The following is a 24415-nucleotide window of genomic DNA, read 5'->3' as shown; positions in this document are numbered from 1 at the left end:
CGCAGTGCAATACAAAGGAATGGGGGGTCACACTATGACCATGAGGGTACTGCGCCCACAGCAAGCAAGTAAAATTTTTTTTATCATGTCAGATTTTTAGCGACTTGCTCGACCCGGTATCCTTGTGGTTGGAATGAGGCACCCTTAAAGGGAATCTGTCACCTCAAATTGGCGGGCGATGTAAATGCCCTGTGTCCGGTCCGATGCGTGGTGTTTTGTCTTCTTTTCTCCACCCCATCCTTCCCAGCTGTCCGCAATATTTTTGTGCATTCATGTGCATTACTGCGCATGCACTGGCACGCTATGTCCCGGAAGTATTTCGCTGTGTTCCGGGACAGTGCGCCGGCGCATGCATAGTAATGCATTTTGGCTTTGCCCGCAGTTGGGCAAAGCATACTGTGCGTGCGTGAGGCAAGATTGTGCACGCGTGAACTATGGAGGACACCTACACAAATTCATGAAAATACTGCAGACAGAAGGGAAGGATGGGGTGGAGAAAAGACGACGGAACACCACCCATCGGACAGGACACAGGGCATTTTCATAACCCGCCAATTTGAGGTGACAGATTCCCTTTAACCCCTTCAAGACGCAGCCCTTTTTCGTTTTTGCGTTTTCATTTTCACTCTCCTCCTTCCCAGAGCCATAACTTTTTTATTTTTCAGTCAATATGGCCATATGAGGGCTTATTTTTTTGCGGGACTTGTACTTTTGAACGACACAATTGGTTTTACCATGTCTTGAACTAGAAAACGGGAAAAAAATTCCAAGTGTGGTGAAATTGGAAAAAAAGTGCAATCCCACACTTGTTTTTGTTTAGCATTTTGTGAACCTAGCAAAAAAGCCAAAACTGACCCACGATTGTGATTCTCCACGTCATTACGAGTTCATAGACACCAAATATGTCTAGGTTATTTTTTATCTAAGTGGTGAAAAAAAATTCCAAACTCCGCTAAAAAACCCCCCAAAAAACTCACAATTTTCCGATACCCGTAGCGCTTCCATTTTTTGGGATCTCAGGTCGGGTGAGGGCTTATTTTTTGCATGCCGAGCTGACGTTTTTAATGATACCACGTTTGTGCAGATGTGTTGTTCTTTTGATCACCCGTTATTGCATTTTAATGCAATGTCGTAGCGACCAAAGAAACGTAATTCTGGCATTTTGATTTTTTTTTTCTCGCTATGCCGTTAAGCAATCAGGTTAATCCTTTTTTTTTTCTTGATAGACCGGGCGATTCTGAATGCGCGATACCAAATATGTGCATGTTTGAATTTTTTTTTTACGGTTTTATTTTTAATGGGGCGAAAGGGGGGTGATTTACAATTTTATATTTTTTTTTATTTTTAAAAACTTTTTTACATTTGCCATGCTTCAATACCCTCCATGGGAGGCTAGAAGCTGTCACAACTCGATCAGCTCTGCTACATAGGAGCGATCGTCGGATCACCCCTATGTAGTAGATTTACTTTATTGCTATGAGCGCCGACCACAGGGTGGTGCTCATAGCAATCCGGCATCAACAACCATAGAGGTCTCTAGGAGACGTCAGGTTGTCGGAAGCGGTAGTTAAATGCCGCTGTCAGCGTTTGACAGTGGCATTTATGTAGTGAATAGCGGCGGGTGGATCGCAATTCCACCTGTTGCTATTGAGCGCACATGTCAGCTGTTCAAAACAGCTCACATGTCCCGGCTTTGATGTGGGCTCAGCACCGGAGCCCACATCAAAGGGGGGAGACATGACATGCGCCGTACTAGTAAGGTGCAGGTCGTGAAGGGGTTAAATTGAAGTGTGTTGTGATATAGCGATACCTAGCAATCTTTGATTGCATCACTGGTGTTGCTGGCAAAGTCACCATGTAGACCTAGCCTAAGGGCTCATACTCACTTGCGCGAGACTCTGATTATTCTCGCACGGCAATAACCACCGCTGCTGCTGGCACTCAGATCGGAGCGTGCAGCCGCATAGGAATACATGCAGCCACACGCTCTGCTCCTCTGTGCCAGGTGCAGTGCCGGGTATTGCCGTGCAAGACTCATCCGAGTCTCGCGCAAGTGAGTATGAGCCCTTATTCTTACTCTACTCTTTATTAATCAGTCAGTTGAGAAGAACCAAAATTAAAGGCCTTCACATACTTACTGTTAGCAGTTGTTTGAACGAACATTTGGCTGACAGATTCCCTCCTGCCGCCTCTATTCACAGGACTGCTCAACTGACTGAACCGATGTTTCCTATCCAGAAGAACAAAAATAGCTGACATAGAAACCCAACACAACAGATCCTTCTCTTACTCAAGATCAAGTTATTTCAATGGCTATGCTAACAAGCAGCTGTCTTGCTGAGGCTGAAAACCACAATAGTCCTGTGCCAAATCAAGGATTTCACTTTATCTTGCAAGGAAACAGCTGTTTTACCAACAAATCGCAGAGACAGTATAGTATAGGGGAGAAGCTGAGCAAAATGATATATGGTGTGATTTGAAAAGATTCAGTGCAACTTGTATTAATTCAGTGAAATCCCTGGTGTTAGTATGCAGATTCTAGTCCTACTCAGTGATTGGAAGCTATATGTTCATGCTAGGTTATACAGGGAAGGCTGTCAATCACCGAGTAGGACTGCCCACTTGACACACAGGCTACAAATACTTGGGATTTCAGCAAATAAAATGTAAGTTTTATTGAAAGTTTTACTACAAAAATGTATATATATATGTCTGATCAGCTCATGACAGGTTCCCTTTAACATTCAGTTTTGGCCAATATTTATCCATTTTACACAAAGTATCAGATTCATCATTTACATGTAATATTTTTTTAAGTTACTTTTTGTCTTGTGGTCTTCATTACTGATTTTATGCCAAATTCTTCACAATGGTGCATGTGGCTTAATTTTGAGCAAAATTATATATATTTTTCTTTTGCTTCACACCTTTTAGAGCAAAAAGTTGCATGATCCATTAAAATGTTGGATGTTACTCTTTCAACAGTGCAAAAATAAAATTAGATTTTGTAAACCACAGGATATTGAAGTACAATTACAGAAACCTTTATAACATTTTAATAAGTTGAATATGATGAATTAAGGTCAAAACATCTTGCTATTCAAAACCACTTCCATAATGCCAAGCAAAAAAGTAACTTTTAAAAAAATATAAGTCACAACCTAAATCGTGAATAATTCGAAAACAGAAAAGTCACTATTAGAACCATTTTTATTCCAGAAAAAAAAGCAGGAAAGCAAAGATGAATCAGGGTCAAAGTATTATTGAGCAAGCGTTGGATACACTGTTACAATTAAGGTCCTATCTAGGATGAGCTTACCGATTCCTGCCTAAACCAGTTTTCAATTTCCCAATCAGTGCAAAATTTTGAAAGGTCATGTGTCATTTGATAAGGTAATACAGTTGGTATTCCTCTCCATATCCTAGTGATTCTGAGACTGCTTTTTTTGTGAATCATTGTATTTTATGTGTGTTTATTATAATATTGTAAATGTTGTGAAAATTTTGAAAATTCACAATTTTTAAACTGATAAGTTCTATTCCTTTAACCCCTTAATGACAGAGCCAATTTGCAGCTTAATGGCCAGGCCAATTTTTACAATTCTGACCACTATCACTTTATGAGGTTATAACTCTGGAACGCTTTAGAGGATCCTGCTCATTAAGATTGTTTTTTTTTTGTGACATATCGAATTTACCGTTATCGTAAAGTGCAGTATTACTTTATTACTTGCGTGTATTTATGAAAAAAATGGAAATATAGCAAAATTTGGTAAAATTTTCCAATTTTCAAACTTAATTTTTATGCCCTTAAATCAGAGATGTCACACAAAATAGTTAACATTTCCCACATGTCTACTTTACATAGAGTACAATTTTGTAAATATTTTTTTTGTTAGGAAGTTATAAGGGTTAAAAGTTGACCAGCGATTTCTCATTTTTACAACAAAATTTACAAAACCATTTTTTTTAGGGACCATCTCACATTTAAAGTCACTTTGAGGAGTGTACATGACAGAAAATACCCAAAAGTGACACCATTCTAAAACTGCACCCCTCAACGTGCTCAAAACCACATTCAGGAAGTTAATTAACCCCTTACGTGGTTCACACGAAATGAAGCAATGTGGAAGGAAAAAATTAACATTTAACTTTTTTTTTTTTTTTCAAAACATTTTACTTCAGAACCAATTTTTTTAATTTTCACAAGTGCAAAAAGAGAAAATGTGTTGTGCAATTTCTCCTGAATACGCCAAAACCTGATCTGTGGGGTTAACCACTGTTTGGGCGCACAGCAGAGCTTGGAAGGAAGGAGCGCCATTTGACTTTTTCAATGCAGAATTGGATGGAATTGAGATCGATTGCCATGTCGCGTTTGGAGAGCCCCTGATGTGCATAAACAGTGGAAACCCCCCACAAGTAACACCATTTTGGAAACTAGTCTCCTAAGGGTACCGTTACACTATACGATTTACCAACGATCACGACCAGCGATACGACCTGGCCGTGATCGTTGGTAAGTCGTTGTGTGGTCGCTGGAGAGCTGTCACACAGACAGCTCTCCAGCGGCCAACGATGCCGAGGTCACCGGGTAACCAGGGTAAACATCGGGTTACTAAGCGCAGGGCCACGCTTAGTAACCCAATGTTTACCCTGGTTACCAGTGTAAAAAAAAAAAAACACTACATACTTACATTCCGGTGTCTGTCCCCGGTGCTCAGCTTCTCGCACGCTGTGCTCTGCTTTCACTTTACGGCCGGCAGTCAAGTCAGTGCGGGAAGCAGACGGAAAGGAACCTGACGGACACTGGAATGTAAGTATGTACTGTTTTTTTTTTTTTACATTTACGATGGTAACCAGGATAAACATCAGGTTACTAAGCGCGGCCCTGCGCTTAGTAACCCGATGTTTACCCTGGTTACAAGCGAACGCATCGCTGGATCGGTGTCACACACACCAATCCAGCGATGACAGCGGGAGATCCAGCGACAAAAGAAAGTTCCAAACGATCTGCTACGACGTACGATTCTCAGCAGGGTCCCTGATCGCTGCTGCATGTCAGACACAGCGATATCGTATGGATATCGCTGGAACGTCACGGATCGTACCGTTGTAGCGACAAAAGTGCCACTGTGTGACGGTACCCTTAAGGAACTTATCTAGATGTGGGGTGAGCACTTTGAACCCCCAAGTGCTTCACAGAAGTTTATAACGTAGATCCGTGAAAATAAAAAAAAAATCACATTTTTTCCACAAAAATGATCATTTCGGACCCAAATTTTTATTTTCACAAGGGTAACAGGAGAAATTAGACCCCTAAAGTTGTTGTGCAATTTGTCCTGATAACGCCAATATCCCATATGTGAGGGTAAACCACTGTTTGGGTGTACGGCAGAGGTTGGAAAGGAAGGAGCGCCGTTTGACTTTTTCAATGCAGAATTGGATGGAATTGAGATCGAAGGCCATGTTGCGTTTGGAGAGCCCCTGATGTGCATAAACAGTGGAAACCCCCCACCCCCCATTCTGGAAACTAGACCCCTTATGGAACTTATCTAGATCTGTGGTGAGCACATTGATCCCCCAAGTGCTTCACAGAAGTTTAAAATGAAGAGCCGTGAAAATAAAAAATAATTTTCCTCACAAATGAATTTTATCCCGCAAATTTTTATTTTCCCAAGGGTAACAGGAGAAATTGGACCCCAAAAATTGTTTTCCAGTTTGTCCTGAGTACATTGGTACCCCATATGTGGAGGGGGAACCACTGTTTGGGCAGATGTTGGGGCTCGGAAGGAAAATAGTGACGTTTTAAAACAGTCTTTGATGGAATGGTCAGCGGGCATCATGTTGCATTTGCAACATCTCTGATGTACCTAAACAGTAGAAACCCCCCACAAGTGACCCCATTTTGGAAACAAGACCCCCAAGGAGCTTATCTAGATGTGTGATGAGCACTTTGATCCCCCAAGTGCTTCACAGAAGTTTATAACGTAGAGCCGTGAAAATAAAAAAATCACATTTTTTCCATAAAAATGATTTTTTTGCCCACAATTTTTTATTTTCCCAAGGGTAACAGGAGAAATTGGACGCAAAAGTTGTTGACCAATTTGTCCCAAGTACACTGATGCTCCACATGTGGGGGTAAACCACTGTTTGTGCGCATGGCAGGGCTCAGAAAGGAGGGAGCACTATTTGACTTTTTGAACGCAAAATTGGCTGGAATCAATGGTGGTGCCATGTCGTGTTTGGAGACCCTCTGATGTACCTAAACAGTGGAAACCCCCCAATTCTAGCTCCGACCCCAACACACCCCTAACCCTAATCCCTAACCCTAATTCTCAACCTTAACCTTTATCCCAACCCTAACCTTAACTTTAGCCCCAACCCTAACTTTAGCCCAACTCTAACCCTAATGGGAAAATGGAAATAAACATATTTTCTTTATTTTATTATTTTTCCCTAACTAAGGGGGCGATAAAGGAGGGGCAGTTTGTTTACTATTTTTTTAATTTTGATCACTGTGATAGGGTCTATCACAGTGACCAAAGTGAACCAATAGGAATCTCCCTATTGTGGTTGGGTGCCGGTTGGCAGATCTCGGTGGGCGCACTGCGCCCACTATTTTCTCCCAGAAGAAGCTGGAGGCCCGGTGGAATTCAGGGGGCTATGGAGGGACAATGGAGGTACTGGGAGAATCAGGGACTCTATTTCTCTCTCCTCTGATGTGCAATCACGTCAGAGGAGAAATTAAATGGCAAATTGCACTTTTTTCTGCTGTCGCCGTTATATGGTTAATAACAGCGATCGCAACCCCGGGGTCATTAAAAACCGACCCGAATCATGTTCTCTGCTATCCCGACAGCCGAGACCCCAGAGAAAATCCGAATCTGGGGGTATACACTTTCCACAGCGCTGTTAAATAACGGCGCTGTGGTTTAAGTACCCTTAGCTACCGCCGTTAGAAGGTGTATCGGTGGTCATTAAGGGGTTAAGGGTGGCTGCAGATAAACATATGATAAATTGTCCGAATTTCATCTAGAAAATTCAAACGATTTTTTTCTAAATTTCCATTCTTGTCCGCTTTTTACGTCCATGTTGGATTCGTTTTCATATAGAAAATGTACATGATCTATTACAGTTTGCTAGTTTTGCAATAGATATGCATCTGTAAAAATTGAATGCCATTCAGATGTTCCAAGTGGATCTTTTTTTTTTTAAGCTGCTCAGACTTGAATGACAGTCATCATCCGAAGCTTGGAAGAAAGTAATGCTTGCTGCAAATTTGTCTCTCATAGACATTCGGACTGAGAAAAAAAAATCATTCATCTGAACAGCCCTATTGAATAATATGAGTTAATGTGCTGTTCAATTAAAATATAGGACAACACACGTCTGATTTATATACTCTTCTGCATAATCTCTAAAACACAGTAATTCCAGACAAAACTAGTTAACAAGTAACATTTGCCAGGTCTACTTTACGTCAGCATTAAGGATGAGCAAATGTGCTCGATGATACTCAGATATCACTCGAGTATCTGGGTGCTCAGATATGCTCCGCACTCTACAAGCATTAGCTGGTGATCAGACTTGAAGCTTGAATCCCGAGCCCGCATGTTTGGAGATTGCCTGCCAGTCACTATAATGCTAGTTTAACTTACTGCCCAAATAATACCAAAAACCCATTTTCAAGGGTAAGCCCACTTCTCAAAAATGAACTAAATTGCAACAAAAACCTTTAACCCCTTCATGACCGGGGGATTTTTCGTTTTTCCGTGTTCGTTTTTCGCTCCCCTCCTTCCCAGAGCCATAACTTTTTTATTTTTCCGTCAATTTGGCCATGTGAGGGCTTATTTTTTGCGGGACGAGTTGTACTTTTGAACGACATCATTGGTTTTAGCATGTCGTGTACTAGAAAACGGGAAAAAAATTCCAAGTGCGGTGAAATTGCAAAAAAAGTGCAATCCCACATTGGTTTTTTGTTTGGCTTTTTTGCTAGGTTCACTAAATGCTAAAAATGACCTGCCATTATGATTCTCCAGGTCATTACGAGTTCATAGACACCAAACATGACTAGGTTATTTTTTATCTAAGTGGTGAAAAAAAATTCCAAACTTTGCTAAAAAAAAAAAAAAAAAAAAAAATTGCGCCATTTTCCGATACTCGTAGCGTCTCCATTTTTCATCATCTGGGGGCGGTTGAGGGCTTATTTTTTGCGTGCCGAGATGACGTTTTTAATGATAGCATTTCGGTGCAGATACGTTCTTTTGATCGCCCGTTATTGCATTTTAATGCAATGTCGCGGCGACCAAAAAAACGTAATTCTGGCGTTTCGAATTTTTTTCCCGCTACGCTGTTTAGCGATCAGGTTAATGCTTTTTTTTAATTGATAGATCGGGCGATTCTGAGCGCTGCGATACCAAATATGCGTAGATTTGATATTTTTTTTATTGATTTATTTTGATTGGGGCGAAAGGGGGGTGATTTAAACTTTTATTTTTTTTTATTTTTTTCACATTTTTTTAAACTTTTTTTTTTAACTTTTGCCATGCTTCAATAGCCTCCATGAGAGGCTAGAAGCAGGCACAACTCGATCGGCTCTGCTACATAGCAGCGATCTGCTGATCGCTGCTATGTAGCAGAATTGCACGTGTGCTGTGAGCGCCGACCACAGGGTGGCGCTCACAGTGACGGGCAATCAGTAACCATAGAGGTCTCAAGGACCTCTATGGTTACCATTCACAAGCATCGCCGACCCCCGATCATGTGATGGGGGTCGGCGATGACGTCATTTCCGGCCGCCCGGCCGGAAGCGGTAGTTAAATGCCGCTGTCTGCGTTTGACAGCGGCATTTAACTAGTTAATAGGTGCGGGCAGATCGCGATTCTGCCCGCGCCTATTACGGGCACATGTCAGCTGTTCAAAACAGCTGACATGTCCCGGCTTTGGTGCGGGCTCACCGCGGAGCCCTGCATCAAAGCAGGGGAGCCGGCATCGGACGGTATAGTACGTCCGATGCCGGTAAGGGGTTAATGTAAACCATTGGTAGAAAGAAGTGTTTCAAAAAATATATTAAATTTATTTTTATTAAATTGATCCAATAAAAACAGAATAAAGGTACAGAGAAAGGATGAAGATGGAGGGACCGGAGTGTACAAATAAATTTTGCAGCAGGTAAGTATATCAATTTTTTTTTAAATTGAATCAAATAGACATTATATCAACAATAATTCTGGGTTCAAAGTACTTAAAAAATGAAAAATACAATCAATACAACATACTGAATGATCTCTATTGTTCTGAACCTTACGGATATCTATTTAACTGGTAAGTGAGTCATGTCCTGATGCCATGGCATATGCAATCAATATGAAGCACTATCAGGGTACATAAAATAACCTTGAAAATCAAAGTAAAGTGTAAAAACTGCTCTGATAATGATTCATTATGGGTTCATATAATATGCAATATATAAAAAGCAGTTCTGCATAAGCAGTTTACAAAAATAAAAAATGCATTTACAATTGCACATGGGTCAATGTTCTAAATGTGCTTTATGGATCAGTAGTATCCATTGCATTTTAGCTTAAATCAAACCAAAGGCTTATTTTGGAATGGAATTGTAATGTTTCGTTTGAATGGGAAAAAAGTGAGGTTCTCTTGGGACAGGTCCACTCACTTTACAAGGTATTTGCCACTTCAACCCTGGCAATGGTGAAGTTCGTAAGGGATGGATTGAAAGTTGGTTAGAATTAGACGGTGTGCCTTGCTGCAGTCAACTTGGTATTGTGATATCACTCCTTAGCAGGGGCGGACACAGACAGCTTGGGGCCCCTGTGCAGGAAATGTGCCTGGGCCCCCCTCCTTTTAAAGCGACAAAGGTAAGGGACTGTGCTATACATAAGTGAGTACACTTTATACCAAGGGACTGTGTTCAGACATAATAATCGATAATAATGTCTTCCTCCACCTCCCCTTGTTCTTAAACCCATTATAAATCCCCCGCATCCCATTATTGCCCTCTCCCCCACCCCCATGATTGCCCTCCACCACCTCCATTATTGCTTTCTTCCCCCACCACACCATATCATTGCCCATTCCACCACCTCCATCATTGCCTCCTCCCCACCACCCCCATCATTGTCCTTTCCACTGCCACCATCATTTCCTCCTGCTCCACCACCCCTATCAGTGCCCTCTCCATCAACCCAATCATTGCCTTCGGCCCCGTCACCCCCATCAATGCCCTCTCCTCCACCTACACACACACACACACAGCACCATTCACCTCTCTGCACACACACACACACCTCACCTCTGCTCGCACGGTATCCTGAAGCCGCACCATCACTGGCAGCTTACAGTCTCACACAGCTATGGCGCTAAATGATGATGTAATTCCTGCTAAATGATGATGTAATTCCTTGCAGTGGCAGGAAGCAGGATGATCCATTCCCTGCAGCTCCGCTCCGCTGCCTTTTTCAATGCAGTCAGTGGAGCTGCAATCCCATGATGGCAATCTGGCCAGGGGCCCACCAGAGCCGGATAAACTGGCCAGTTTGCCCTCATTATTAGACACCCTGCAGGCAGGGCCGGTTTTAGGCAAAGTGGGGCCCTAGGCAAAGTTTAAAGTGGGGCCTCAAATCCTCACATATTGCACATCACACAGAAGCATTTTGGTTATATTTACATGCGCTGATTTCAGGACACTAAAGGAGTGTGATCGACAATATTGAAATCGCTCAACACTTGTTTCCTGACCTCTTTACACCGTCTGAGAAAGAATGATGGCGACAAAAGAATCACTAATAGATCACTAACAGATTATTATTATTTATTTATATAGCACCATTAATTCCATGATGCTGCACATGAGAAAGGGGTTACATACAGAGTTATAGATATCGTTTACAGTAAACAAGTTTACAATGCCAGACTGGTACAGAGGGGAGAGGACCCTGTCCTTGAGGACCTACATTCTATGGGATAGTGGGGAAGAGGCAGAAGGTAGGGGCGAGGCAGCGGCTCTGGCGAGGCGGCGGCTCTGGCGATGGCGAGGCAGAATGGTTATTGTAGGCTTTCTTGAAGAGATGGGTTTTCAGGTTCCGTCTCAAGGAGCTGAGGGTGGTCGATAGTCGGACGTGTTGAGGCATGGAATTCCAATTCGGGAGAAATCTTGGAGGCGGTTGTGTGAGGAACGAATAAGTGTGGAGGAGAGTAGGAGGTCTTGGGAGGATCGGAGATTACGTGAGGGAAGATATTGGGAGATTAGTTCAGAGATATAGGGAGGGGACAGGTTGTGAATGGCTTTGTAGATAAGTGTTAGTAGTTTGAACTGGATTCGTTGGGGAATTGGGAGCCAGTGGAGGGATTTGCAGAGGGGAGAAGCAGGGGAGTAGCGAGGAGAGAGGTGGATTAGCCGGGCAGCAGAGTTTAGGACAGACTGGAGTGGTGCAAGAGAGTTAGCGGGGAGGCCATAGAGGAGGGTGTTGCAGTAGTCGAGGCAGGAGATGATGAGGGCATGCACAAGAGTTTTGGTAGATTGTCGGCTGAAGAAGGAACGGATTCTCGCAATATTTTTGAGTTGGAGGCGACAGGAGGTAGCAAGAGTTTGGACGTGCAGTTTGAAGGACAGGGCAGAGTCGAGAGTTACCCCGAGGCAGCGGATTTCAGGGGCGGGAGAGCACCATACAGTATAATGTTACCAGCAGCACATCTGCAGTTTACACCAGCGATGTGCTGCTGAGAACAATGATTTCTGTTCCGGCATAACCAATCCTATCACTCGATGAATAGGCAGCATTTTACTTGTTTAGTATAATACACCCCATAGTCCTCAATATATTATAATGTGCACCACAGTCATCCATATTGTAAAATGCACACCGCATAATTTTCCATATAATATTCCATATAGTATTATACAGTACACTCCCCATAGTCCTCCATATAATATAATGCACTCCACATAGTCCTCCATATATTAAAATACACTGCTCAATCCTCCACATAATATAATACACTCATAGTACTCCATATAGTATAATGCACCGCCACAGTCATCCATGTAGTACAATTCACTTCCCATAGTATAATGCACCCCATTGTTCTTCATATAGTATAAATGTATTCCCCATAGTCCTTGATACAGTATAATGCAGCTCACATATAGTATAATGCAGCCACCCCAGAGTATGATGTAACCCCATAGAATATAATGCAGCCCCCCTCATATAGTATAATGTAGCCTCCTCAAAGTATGATGCAATCACCCCTCATAGAATATAGATATAATACAGCCCCCCCATAGAATATAATACAGCCCACCTCCCCATAGAATATAATGCAGCCCCCATAGTATATTACACAGCCTTCCCCATACAATATAATGCCCCCCATAGTATATAACACAGCCTTCCCCATAGAATATAACATATAATGTACCCCCATGGTATACAGCACACAGCCTCATGGTATACCGCACACAGCCTCATGTTATACCGCACACAGCCTCATGGTATACCGCACACAGCCTCATGGTATACCGCACACAGCCTCATGGTATACAGCACACAGCCTCATGGTATACCGCACACAGCCTCATGGTATACCGCACAGACTCATGGTATACAGCACAACTCCCCCCCAGAATGGCCCCACAGTCCAGTACTCATTGTTATAGAGTAAAAAAAACAAACAAACATCACTACCCCTCACCTCTCCTCGTGCCCGTGCTGCTTCCACTTCCTGCTCCTGTCGGCACACAGTGAGTGCGCGGCAGTTTCTGTCAGAGGCAGAGTGGGGAATGATGGGAGAGGGAGCGTCAGGTGATGCTCTCTCCTCCATCATTGCTTTGAACTGTACCGGCAGACGCCGGTATAGTTCAATGCGGCGGGGGAGTCGGCGCTGGCGGCAGGCAGGCCACCCTGCCTCGCGGGGCCCCATAGCAGCTGCATGATGTGCCACTAGCTGGGGGCCCCTGGGGGAGCAAGGACCTAAGCAGCTGCCTACCCCTAATGCCGGCCCTAACTGCAGGGGCCCCCTGGAGCCTCCGGGCCCCTGTGCAACCGCACAGGTTGAACAGGCGGTATGTCCGCCCATACTCCTTAGTCAAGAAATTCTGACCTGCCTAGTAAAGAACGGCATATCTATCCATGGAAGATTCATCAACAATCTTCAATCAAGACTACAGAAATGCCTCATGGAAGTCGTGCTTCTGCTAAAACAATGCTATGAGATCCAACTACAGACTTTGACACCCAGCAGTCTCATCATGCCAGATATACTCAAAATCCTGCTGAAGCAAGCTGCAGCAGAGTAACGCGAAGTCTGGCACAACCAAAGCAACTTGACAAAAGTCAAAATCAGGAAGATGGTAGATGAGGGGTATGTCAGTGACTGGAACAACGAGATCAGCATCTCACAGAAATCGACCATGTACCAGTCTACAGAAAGACTACAGACTGGCTCCATATCTGGAGAAAATCTAGGACACCAGAGACCGCCAGATCATGTACCTGTATAGACTCAATGCCCACAATTTGGACATCTAGGTCGGCTGGCACAAACAGAGCTACAAGCCCAGGGTAGACAGACTTTCTACACTGTGACCTGGAGGATGAGACCCACTTCCTGCTATAATGCACCAAATACTCAGCAGTGAGGGACACACTTCAGAATACTCTACTATCTCTTCCCGGATTTCAGCTCCATGAAGGAGGAAGAGAAAACATTTCCTGCCTTGGGAAGAAGAGGGCACGGTAGGTTGAGCAGCACAGTATGTGCGCACATGCCATAGGCTGCGAGAAAGACAACCATGATATGCCATGGACTTTCTTAACTCTCACCATGTGCCCCATCTATGTGGTTCCTACAGTCCCCACCCATTAACCTCACAGTTCCTACTCCCTACTGTATACTTGCTTTGGTAAAATTAATGTTTATTTGGTCCTGCGTGTGTATTGTATAAACATACACACAAATATAAATACATACATATACATACACAGTTGAAACTAGAAGTTTACATACACTATACATAGACACACATGCATGTTTTGCTCAATATCAGACATTAAATCAGAATAAATCTTTCCCATTTTATTCAATTAGGATTACCATAATTATTAATAATTGCCAAATGCCAGAATAATGAGACAATGTTTTAAGCCATTTTTAATTACCGCAAAGTCAAAAGTTTACATACATTTCATTAGTATTTGGCACTACTGCCCTTAAGTTAAATGACTTGGATCAAATGTTTGCGATATTCTTTCAAAAGATTCTCACAATAGTTGGTCGGAATTTGGGTCCAACTCCTCCTGGCAAACCTGGTGTAACTGATCCAGATTTGTAGTTCGCCTTGCTCGCACATGCCTTTTCAGCTTTGCCCATATACTTTCAATACGATGGAGGTCAGGGCTTTGTGATGGCCACTCAAAAACAAAGACTTTATGATCCTTAAGTCACTTTGTTACCATTTTGGCAGTATGCTTTAGGTTATTGTTCATCTGGAAGACCCATTTCCGCCCAAGCTTTAACTTCCAGGCTAATGTCTTGAGATGTTGCTTCAGTATTACCACATAATCGTCTTTTCTCATGATGCCGTCTATATTGAAAAGTCCACCAGTCCCTCCTGCTGCAAAACAACCCCACAACATGATGCTGCCACCCCCGTGTTTCACCTTTGGGATGGTGTTCTTAGGTTTCCAAGCTTCTCCCTTTTTCCTCCAAAGGTAATGATGGTCATTATGCCCCAAAAGTTGTGGTTATTAATGGAGCACACTGACTGGGTCACAGTTAGCAGTGGGGTACCACAGGGGTCAGTATTGAGCCCTCTTCTTTAACATATTTATTAATGACCTTGTGGGGGCATACAGAGCAGAATTTCAATATTTGCAGATGACACTACTCTCTGCAGGGTAATCAATACAGAGGAGGACAATTTTATATTACAGGATGATTTATGGAAAATAGAAGCTTGGGCTGATTAATGGCAAATGAGCTTTAATGGGGATAAATGCAAGGTCATGCACTTGGGTAGAAGTAATAAGATGTATAACTATGTGCTTAATTCTAAAACTCTGGGCAAAACCGTGAATGAAAAGACCTGGGAGTATGGGTCGATGACAAACTCACATTTAGTGGCCAGTGTCAGGCAGCTGCTACAAAGGCAAATAAAACAATGGGATACATTAACCCCTTTCTGCCATCGGACATATTATTCCGTCCATGTAGGGTGGGCCCTAATTCCCAAGGACGGAATAGTACATCCAGCGCGATCGGCCGCGCTCACGGGGGGAGCGCGGCCGATCGTGGCCGGGTGTCAGCTGCCTATCGCAGCTGACATCCGGCACTATGTGCCAGGAGCGGTCACGGCGGTGTGCTGGCGGTATAGGGAAGCATCGCGCAGGGAGGGGGCTCCCTGCGGGCTTCCCTGAGACCCCCGCAGCAACGCGATGTGATCGCGTTGCTGCGAGGGTCTCTTACCTCCCTCCCTGCTCCAGGCCCGGATCCAAGATGGCCGCGGCATCCGGGTCCTGCAGGGAGGGAGGTGGCTTACCAAGTGCCTGCTCAGAGCAGGCACTTGGTAAGCCTGCAGCACTGTAAGTCAGATCACTGATCTGACAGAGTGCTGTGCAAACTGTCAGATCAGTGATCTGTGATGTCACCCCCTGGGACAAAGTAAAAAAGTAAAAAAAAAAATTCCCACATGTGTTAAAAAAAATAATAAAAAAAAATTCCTAAATAAAGAAAAAAAATATATTATTCCCAAAAATACATTTCTTTATCTAAATAAAAAAAAAACAATAAAAGTACACATATTTAGTATCACCGCGTCCGTAACGACCCAACCTATAAAACTGTCCCACTAGTTAACCCCTTCAGTAAACACCGTAAGAAAAAAAAAAAAGGCAAAAAAACGCTTTATTATCATACCGCCGAACAAAAAGTGGAATAACACGCGATCAAAAAGACAGATATAAATAACCATGGTACCGCTGAAAACGTCATCTTGTCCCGCAAAAAACGAGCCACCATACAGCATCATCAGCAAAAAAAATAAAAAAGTTATAGACCTCAGAATAAAGCGATGCAAAAATAATTATTTTTTCTATAAAATAGTTTTTATCGTATAAAAGCGCCAAAACATAAAAAAATTATATAAATGAGGTATCACTGTAATCGTACTGACCCGAAGAATAAAACTGCTTTATCAATTTTACCAAACGCGGAACGGTATAAACACCTCCCCCAAAAGAAATTCATGAATAGCTGGTTTTTGGTCATTCTGCCTCACAAAAATCGGAATAAAAAGCGATCAAAAAATGTCATATGCCCGAAAATGTTACCAATAAAATCGTCAACTCGTCCCGCAAAAAACAAGACCTCACATGACTCTGTGGACTCAAATATGGAAAAATTATAGCTCTCAAAATGTGGTAACGCAAAAAATATTTTTTGCAATAAAAAGCGTCTTTTAGTGTGTGACGGCTGCCAATCATAAAAATCTGCTAAAAAACCCGCTATAAAAGTAAATCAACCCCCTTTCATCACCCCCTTAGTTAGGGAAAAAATAAAAAAATTAAAAAAATGTATTTATTTCCATTTTCCCATTAGGGCTAGGGTTAGGGCTAGGATTAGGGCTAGGGTTAGGGTTGGGGCTAGGGTTAAGGCTACAGTTAGGGTTGGGGCTAAACTTAGGGTTAGAGTTTGGATTACATTTACGGTTGGGAATAGGGTTGGGATTAGGGTTAGGGGTGTGTCTGGGTTAGAGGTGTGGTTAGGGTTACCGTTGGAATTAGGGTTAGGGGTGTGTTTGGATTAAGGTTTCAGTTATACCATATTCCACTGTTTAGGCACATCAGGGGCTCTCCAAACGCGACATGGCGTCCGATTTCAATTCCAGCCAATTCTGCGTTGAAAAAGTAAAACAGTGCTCCTTCCCTTCCGAGGTCTCCCGTGTGCCCAAACAGGAGTTTACCCCAACATATGGGGTATCAGCGTACTCGGGACAAATTGGACAACAACTTTTGGGGTCCAATTTCTCCTGCTACCCTTGGGAAAATACAAAACTGGGGGCTAAAAAATAATTTTTGTGGGAAAAAATGTTTTTTTATTTTCACGACTGTGTTATAAACTGTAGTGAAACACTTGGGGGCTCAAAGTTCTAACAACACATCTAGATAAGTTCCTTGGGGGGTCTAGTTTCCAAAATGTGGTCACTTGTGGGGGGTTTCTACTGTTTAGGTACATTAGGGGCTCTGCAAACGCAATGTGACGCCTGCAGACCATTCCATCTAAGTCTGCATTCCAAATGGCGCTCCTTCCCTTCCGAGCCCTCCCATGCGCCCAAACGGTGGTTCCCCCCACATATGGGGTATCAGCGCACTCAGGACAAATTGGACAACTTTTGGGGTCCAATTTCTCCTGTTACCCTCGGAAAAATACAAAACTGGGGGCAAAAATATAATTTTTGTGAAAAAAAATGATTTTTTTATTTTTACGGTTCTGCATTATAAACTTCTGTGAAGCACTTGGTGGGTCAAAGTGCTCACCACACCACTAGATAAGTTCCTTAGGGGTACTCAACAAAGCCCATAATGGTGTAATAGCCATAGGACAAAAAAGTGTAAAGGCAAAAAATAAAGTTTAAAAGATAACATCTTTATTATACAATTTAAAATAAAAAAGGGACCAAAACAATAAACAGGGCTGAAAAAAACCTCCGTGGGGAAGGACCAACTGTATAGTGGACGCACCCAATACACTGTAACGTATCTGGCAGTAAATACCAAAATGTAAATATGCAAATGCCTCAATAAATATAAATATATAACTGCAAGTGATACAAAAACAAATGTATGGGACAGCGAACACTGAATCTCCACAGCCCCCGGAAGAAGCGAGCAGCGAAACGACGCCCGTCGGGCAGGCGGGAAGGACTCTTGGACGCCACGCACGTTGCGGTGAGCACTCCGTTACCTTTGCCTTATCGCCGGTATTTCGGTTATGTTTACCGCTTGGTCTATGATATCTGTCTTCGCTGTTGCATCCTGCCATGCTGTTATATTGACATCTCTCACTGCGGCATCAGCACTTGTACCCGGCCACTTGCTATACAGTTTTTTTTGCATTATACTTATCAGCCTACATTGTACTGGTTTGTTTTATGTCCACTCGACTCACTGTAGTCAGTATATTTTCTTCTATTTATACAGCAGTTTTTTGTTTGTATATTTAATTTTTTTGGCATCAATCTGATGTGACTTATCAGTATTATATCTTTTGGCTATAAAGTGCATAGATAGACAGGCAGTTTCATATCTGTATACCGGCTATAGGCTGTGGAGATTCAGTGTTTATTGTTTTGGTCCCTTTTTTATTTTAAATTGTATAATAAAGATGTTATCTTTTAAACTTTATTTTTTGCCTTTACACTTTTTTGTCCTATGGCTATTACACCATTATGGGCTTTGTTGAGTATATTATATGAGGGTGTTGTTCTCTAGGCTACAATACACATTGTCTCTAGTGACGTTTTAGTAATAATAAGTTCCTTAGGGGGTCTACTTTCCAAAATGGTGTCACTTGTGGGGGGTTTCAATGTTTAGGCACATCAGTGGCTCTCCAAACCCAACTTGGCGTCCCATCTCAATTCCAGTCAATTTTGCATTGAAAAGTCAAATGGCGCTCCTTTGCTTCCAAGCTCTGTCATGCGCCCAAAGAGTGGTTTACCTCCACATATGGGGTATCGGCGTACTCAGGACAAATTGTACAACAGCGTTTGGGGTCCATTTTCTCCTGTTACCCTTGGTAAAATAAAACAAATTGGAGCTGAATAAATTTTTTTGTGAAAAAAAGTTAAATGTTAATTTTTATTTAAACATTCCAAAAATTTCTGTGAAACACCTGAAGGGTTAATAAACTTCTTGAATGTGGTTTTGAGCACCTTGAGGGGTGCAGTTTTTAGAATGGTGTCACACTTGGGTATTTTCTATCATATAGACCCCTCAAAATGACTTCAAATGAGATGTGGTCCCTAAAATAAAATGGTGTTGGAAAAATGAGAAATTGCTGGTCAACTTTTAACCCTTATAACTCCCTAACAAAAAAAAAATTTGGTACCAAAATTGTGCTGATATAAAGTAGACATGTGGGAAATGTTACTTATTAAGTATTTTGTGTGACATATCTCTGTGATTTAATTGCATAAAAATTCAAAGTTGGAAAATTGCGAAATTTTCAAAATTTTCACCAAATTTCCATTTTTTTTCACAAATAAACGCAAGTAATATCAAAGAAATTTTACCACTATCATGAAGTACAACATGTCACGAGAAAACTGTGTCAGAATCACCGGGATCCGTTGAAGCATTCCAGAGTTATAACCTCATAAAGGGACAGTGGTCAGAATTGTAAAAATTGGCCCGGTCCATAACGTGCAAACCACCCTTGGGGGTAAAGGGGTTAAAAGACGCATAGATGCTCATGAGGAGAACATAAATTTACCTCTATACAAGTCACTAGTTCGACCACACTTAGAATACTGTGTACAGTCCTGGTCTCCGGTGTATAAGGCCGGCTTCACACTCAGCGTATGCAAATACGGTCCGTATATTACGGCCGTAATACGCTGAAAAGTCCCGAAAATAGTGGTCCGTAGCTCCTCCGTAGGCAGGGTGTGTCACCGTTTTTTGCGCATGGCATCCTCCGTATGTAATCCGTATGGCAGCCGTACTGCGTGTTTTTATCGCAGGCTTGCAAAACCGACATACGCCTATACAAGGGATCCATGTGTTAAAAAATAAATAAAAACATATATACTGTCTATATATCTACTATATAAAGCTGAATGTGTGTGTGTGTGTATGTGTGTATGTCCGGGATTGGCATCTGCACCGTCGCACCTACAGCCACAAAATTTTGCACAGTCACACGTCTGGACCCCGAGAGCGTCATAGGCTATGTTGTGAGGCGAAATTTTAACCCCGCGCGTTCCAATTCACCAAACAATTTTGCCCCTATCTACATAATGGGGAAAAAAGTGAAAGGAAAAGTGTTGGAGGCGTCGCAGCTACAGCCACAAAATTTTGCACAGTCACACGTCTGGACCCTGAGAGCGTCATAGGCTATGTTGTGAGGTGAAATTTTAACCCCGCGCTTTCCAATTCACCAAACAATTTTGCCCCTATCTACATAATGGGAAAAAATGAAAGGAAAAGTGTAGGAGGCAAATTGACAGCTGCCAGATGTGAACAAGGGGGACTTAAAGAATGAGAGCGATGGCGCCAAAGAGTATATACCGCACAGTTGCTAAGGTGGGGCCTCGACATGGGATACTCACCACACACGGGGATATGAACACACACAAAATGCGCCACACACTACCACGTGCTTGAACACATATTACCCCCAGCACACATTTCACCACAAATACACCAACCTCGCCACATAAAAGTCAAAACACAAAAGTCGCCACTCAAAACTCGCCACGCGCAGAACTCGCCACATGCAAAAACTAGGCTCTTGCAAAACTCGCCACAAGTGCAAAATTCTCCTCATGAAAAACTCGCCACATGCAAAACTTGCACACGCGGAAAAATTGCCACATGCACAAAAGTTGCAACACATGCAAAAGTTGCCTCACACAAAACTTGCACATACTCAAAAGGCACCACACATAATACTCGCAACGCGCAAAACTCGCCATGCGCAAAACTTGCTGCACACAACTTGCTACACTAACCTGTCACATGCATCTCGACACACAATGATTAATAAGCAGACAAACTACAACAATTGCACCATATAGGAAATACGGCAGCTGTCAGTCACATGACCTGTCTATTATGTGTATGTGTGAGCTAATATATACTGCTAGGGGGAGGGCTTCCTGTTGGCTGGGGATTTATCAGGCTGCCAATTTAGCTTACAAATACTGAGGTAAAAATACTGAGCAAATAACGTGTGAACGAGGTCTAATACAGGAGGAGATGACACACAGGTATATACTATATACAGGGGAGATGACACACAGATATATACTATATAGAGGAGATGACATATAGGTACATATATATACAGGAGGAGATGACATACAGGTATATACTATATACAGGAGGAGATGACATACAGGTATATGCTATATATAGATGACATGCAGGTATATACTATATGCAGGAGGAGATGACACTCAGATATATACTATATACAGGGGAGATGACACACAGGTATATACTATATACAGGAGGAGATGACATACAGGTATATGCTATATATAGAAGATGACATGCAGGTATATACTATATGCAGGAGGAGATGACACTCAGATATATACTATATACAGGGGAGATGACACACAGGTATATACTATATACAGGAGGAGATGACATACAGGTATATACTATATATAGAAGGAGATGACATTCAGGTATATACTATATATAGGGGAGATGACACAGCAGGTATATACTATATACAGGGGAGATGACATACAGGTATATACTATATACAGGAGATGACATACAGATATATACTATATATAAGGGAGATGACAAACATGTATATACTGAGGTGATGAGGTGAAAATGAGAGGTGTAAGGTGAAAATGAAAAGGTGTGAGTGCAAAATGAGAGGAGTGAGGAAAAATAGTGGAGTGATCAGAAAATGACAGATGTGAGGTTGAAATGACAAGTGTTAGGGGGGAATGAGAGGAGTGAGGGATAAAATGAGAGATGTGAGGGGGAAAATGAAAGATGTGATTGGGAAAATGAGAGGCGTGATGGGAAAATAAGAGAAGTGAGGTGCTATAACTAACCACAGATATTTACTATGCCCAGGCAACGCCGGGCTCTTCAGCTAGTATATATATATATATATATATATATATATATATATATATATATATATATATGTCAGTGAGACACATATATATATATATATTATTCCTTCATACAGCGCGAGATAGCAAAAAGCCGGTAATTCAATTACCAGCTTTTGCTTTCTCCTTCCTAAAACCCAACATGATATGAGACATGGTTTACATACAGTAAACCATCTCATATCACCATTTTTTTTTGCTGGGAGCTTTCTAGGTAAGTTCCCACGATCTATGAACAGCCAGCAGAGGGCGCCTCACCGCAAATGAAGCTAAATATAGATCATTGACCTATATTTAGCTTCATTCCCCGGGGTTTTGCAGCAAGGAGCAGCCTGCATTAGCGGAACTCCTTGCTGCAAAATGTTTTAACCCCTTCAGAAGGATTTACATCGTTGGACTTTACAGATCTGCGGAAGGTAAGTATATTGTTGGTTTATTATGTTTTTTCTTTTCCAGAACGAGGGTCATCAGTGATTGGATTGGGCGTTAAATAAAAAATTACAACAACCTTTGTTTTTATTTCATTAAAATAATTTTTAATAATGTGTGTTTTTTTTAACCCTTTCATTCAATTGGATTAATAATGGATAGGTGTCATAATTGACACCTCTCCATTATTAATTAGGCTTAATGTCACCTTACAATAGCAAGGTGGCATTAACCCTTCATTACCCCATATCCCACCGCTACACGGGAATGGGAAGAGAGTGGCCAAGTGCCAGAATAGGCGCATCTTCCAGATGTGCCTGTTCTGGGGTGGCTGGGGGCAGATGTTTTTAGCCAGGGGGGGGGGGGGGGGCAATAACCATGGACCCTCTCCAGGCTATTAATATCTGCCCTCAGTCACTGGCTTTACTACTCTGGCGGAGAAAATTGCGCGGGAGCCCACGCCAATTTTTTCCGCCATTTAACCCTTTATTTTAAGAGCTAGAACGGCCAAATTTTGCAGATACACACTACTAACATTAGTAGTGTGGAATATGCAAAAAAAATGGTGATATGAGATGGTTTACTGTATGTAAACCATGTCTCATATCATGTCGGGTTTTAGGAAGGAGAAAGCAAAAGCGGTAATTGAATTACCGGCTTTTTGCTATATCGCGGCTGTATGAAGTAATAATATATATACATATATGTGTCTCACTGACATATATATATATATATATATACCTATTCTATGTGTACATATTTATTCTACCTATTCTACTGTAAGCTGTCAGTGTGATTTTACTGTACACCGCACTGAATTACCGGCTTTTCTCTGTAACAGCGCTGCGTATTTCTCGCAAGTCACACTGCTGGTCCGTGTGTAATCCGTATTTTTGGGGCTTCCATAGACTTTCATTGGCGTTTTATTTGCGCAATACGGTGACAAACGCAGCATGCTGCGATTTTCTACGGCCGTAGAAAGTCGTATAATACTGATCAGTAAAATACGGCAGATAGGAGCAGGGGCATAGAGAATAATTGTGCCGTATTTTTTGCGAGTTTTACGGACGTAGTTTCTGCGCTCTTACGTCCGTAAAACTCGCAAGTGTGAAGCCAGCCTCAGAAAGACATAGCTGAACTAGAGCGGGTGCAGAGAAGAGCGACCAAGGTTATTAGAGGATTGGGGGGTCTGCAATACCAAGATAGGTTATTACACTTGGGGCTATTTAGTTTGGAAAAACGAAGGCTAAGGGGTGATCTTATTTTAATGTATAAATATATGAGGCGACAGTACAAAGACCTTTCTGATGATCTTTTTAATCGTAGAACTGAGACAGGGACAAGGGGGCATCCTCTACGTCTGGAGGAAAGAAGGTTTAAGCATAATAACAGACACGGGTTCTTTACTGTAAGAGCAGTGAGACTATGGAACTCTCTGCCGTATGATGTTGTAATGAGTGATTCATTACTTAAATTTAAGAGGGGACTGGATGCCTTTCTTGAAAAGTATAATGTTACAGGTTATATATACTAGATTACTTGAAAGGGCGTTGATCCAGGGAACTAATCCGATTGCCTTATGTGGAGTCGGGAAGGAATTTTTTTCCCCCAATGTGGAGCTTACTCTTTGCCACATGGGTTTTTTTTTTGCCTTCCTCTGGATCAACATGTTAGGGCATGTTAGGTTAGGTTATGGGTTGAACTAGATGGACTTAAAGTCTTCCTTCAACCTTAATAACTATGTTACCATGCTACTATGTAAAGTCAAAAGTTTCGAAGCAAGAAAGGGGAGAAGCCAGCGCTGCCTATGGTCAGAACGCAATACACAAAGTGCAAATGCACATATTGATTTCTAACTGTATTTCAAAATGAGACATTTAGCAAGCAATTGATCAATTCTTTGAGCTACCCCGCCACTTCACGGCAATCTTATAATGGGGCAGTCCTACACTACGTTTTTTATATTCGCTGTGCCATAAAGGCCTCCTAAATAAATTAAAAGCAAGACCACATTAAATGCGAACTGTACCTAGAGCATTTCTGAATCACTCAAATAGCGTCAGAGGGGCAGGTAAGGATAAAGGTTGACCAGGTCCAAACAGACAT

The sequence above is a fragment of the Ranitomeya imitator genome, chromosome 1 (genome assembly GCF_032444005.1).
Source record: "Ranitomeya imitator isolate aRanImi1 chromosome 1, aRanImi1.pri, whole genome shotgun sequence".
Classification (NCBI taxonomy): domain Eukaryota; kingdom Metazoa; phylum Chordata; class Amphibia; order Anura; family Dendrobatidae; genus Ranitomeya; species Ranitomeya imitator.
This window is presented reverse-complemented; position numbering follows the sequence as displayed.